Raw genomic sequence first — 2,783 nt, forward strand, 5'->3', positions numbered from 1 at the left:
AACCTGAACACCTCCTCTGTCAGCCAGGGTTTCTGGGGAGGTCTGGACCGCGTACCCAAAGCAGCCATTGCAGCTGCATGAGTCACAGTCTTAAACCTCGCCCATTTCCCCTCGACATCAGGTGGAGTGGGGGACGATGCCAACCCCAGCTGCAAGCGATGATGAAATTCTCGCTTGCAACTTTCATCAGCTAACCGAGACCAGGCCACTTTTGGTTGGAATGGGATCCTGGGTGTACACCCACCACCGGAGTGGAAGAAAGGCAGGCGCATCTTACAGATGACTAGTCGATGGTCAGAGGACAGATCAGCTCCACGGTAGGTCCTGGACATAGACACACACACAGAGACACACACACACACAGAGACACACAGACACACGCACAGAGACACACACACGCAGTGACACAGACACACACACACAGTGACACACACACAGAGACACACACACAGAGACATAGACACACACACAGAGACACACACACAGAGACATAGACACACACACAGAGACACACACACAGAGACATGGACACACAGAGACACAGACACACACATAGACACACACACAGAGACACACGCAGAGACACACACACACAGAGACACACACACAGAGACAGACACACACAGAGAGACACACACAGACACACACGCAGAGACACACAGAGACACACATGCAGAGACACAGACACACACACAGAGACATAGACACACACAGACACACACACAGAGACACAGACACACACAGAGACGACATGGACACACACGTAGACATGCAGAGACACACACACACAGAGACATGGACACACACGCAGAGACACGTAGAGACACACAGAGACATGCACGCAGAGACACAAAGACACGCAGAGACATAGACACAGACACACCGTTACAGACACAGACACACGCAGAGACACAGACACGCACAGAGACTGGCAGTTGATGCTGCAGCTGCTGCATAGAGTTTGTGTCTCTCTTGTCTTTCTGTTGTCGAGTGGATTTTCTTTCCGGGCCCTCTGGTTTTCCCCTCCACATTTGAGAGACGTGAGTTGCTAGAGTCTTTGCCAACTGCTATAAAGGTTCACGTGATGATGATGATGAACCTCATTGGTAGAACTATCATCGGTAATGCCCAGGTCAGGGCCTTCGAAAAGAGAGCTTACACACACAGCATCTCAATGAGGCCCTTGCCCGCTAAAATAAAACGCGGTCTAGTTTCTAGTTCAAGTCTCGTGCACAACAACAACAACATCATCACGATGCGCCCACCTGCTCAGAGCAGTTCCAGCCCAGGTAAGTGAACTTGCCACTTTTATTACCATCACCAGCACCACCACCAGCACCACAATGTCTCCCCCAGCAAACAACAAAACAGCTGGGCAGGCAGCCTCACTCACTCACGGGGCAGGCAGCCAGGCAGGGAGAGACGAGGCCACGTCTCCTCCAACGCTGGGACACGTGGCGACGACAAACAGAACCGCGATGGGCAAAGCGACCACCCCCACTCCCCCCGAGTCGAACGGACGACGCTTTTCTGTCGATTCTCTCGGATAGTTCTGGAAAATATATTATGGACCTGCCCTCAACAACGCACACTCACACTCACCACCACCCACCACTACCCTCACCACCACCACCCTCACCACCACCACCCTCACCACCACCACCCACCACACTCACCACCACCCACCACCACCCTCACCACCACCCACCACACCACCACCCACCACCCTCACCACCACCCTCACCACCACCACCCACCACCACCCACCCACCACCACCCACCACCACCCTCACCACTCTGTGTGGTGAGTCTGTGGGTCTCTGTGTGATGGGTCTCTGTGTGGTGAGTCTGTGGGTCTCTGTGTGAGTCTGTGGGTCTCTGTGTGGTGAGTCTGTGGGTCTCTGTGTGAGTCTGTGGGTCTCTGTGTGATGAGTCTGTGGGTCTCTGTGTGGTGAGTCTGTGGGTCTCTGTGTGGTGAGTCTGTGGGTCTCTGCTGTGTGAGTCTGTGGGTCTCTGTGTGGTGAGTCTGTGGGTCTCTGCGTGGTGAGTCTGTGGGTCTCTGCTGTGTGAGTCTGTGGGTCTCTGTGTGAGTCTGTGGGTCTCTGTGTGATGAGTCTGTGGGTCTCTGTGTGGTGAGTCTGTGGGTCTCTGTGTGGTGAGTCTGTGGGTCTCTGCTGTGTGAGTCTGTGGGTCTCTGTGTGGTGAGTCTGTGGGTCTCTGTGTGGTGAGTCTGTGGGTCTCTGTGTGGTGAGTCTGTGGGTCTCTCTGTGTGGTGAGTCTGTGTGGCGAGTCTCTGCGTGGTGAGTCTGTGGGTCTCTATGTGAGTCTGTGGGTCTCTGTGTGGTGAGTCTGTGGGTCTCTGTGTGGTGAGTCTGTGGGTCTCTGTGTGGTGAGTCTGTGGGTCTCTGTGTGGTGAGTCTGTGGGTCTCTGAGTGGTGAGTCTGTGGGTCTCTGAGTGGTGAGTCTATGGGTCTCTGTGTGGTGAGTCTATGGGTCTGTGTGTAGTGAGTCTGTGGGTCTCTGTGTGGTGAGTCTGTGGGTCTCTGTGTGGTGACTCCGTGGGTCTCTGTGTGGTGAGTCTGTGGGTCTCTGAGTGGTGAGTCTGTGGGTCTCTGAGTGGTGAGTCTATGGGTCTCTGTGTGGTGAGTCTGTGGGTCTCTGTGTGGTGAGTCTGTGGGTCTCTGAGTGGTGAATCTGTGGGTCTCTGAGTGGTGAGTCTATGGGTCTCTGTGTGGTGAGTCTGTGGGTCTCTGTGTGGTGAGTCTGTGGGTCTCTGAGTGGTG

This window comes from Lethenteron reissneri, unplaced genomic scaffold, assembly GCF_015708825.2.
Source record: "Lethenteron reissneri isolate LAM-NWPU_2019-01 unplaced genomic scaffold, ASM1570882v1 scaffold_1076, whole genome shotgun sequence".
NCBI classification, from domain to species: Eukaryota; Metazoa; Chordata; class Hyperoartia; order Petromyzontiformes; family Petromyzontidae; genus Lethenteron; species Lethenteron reissneri.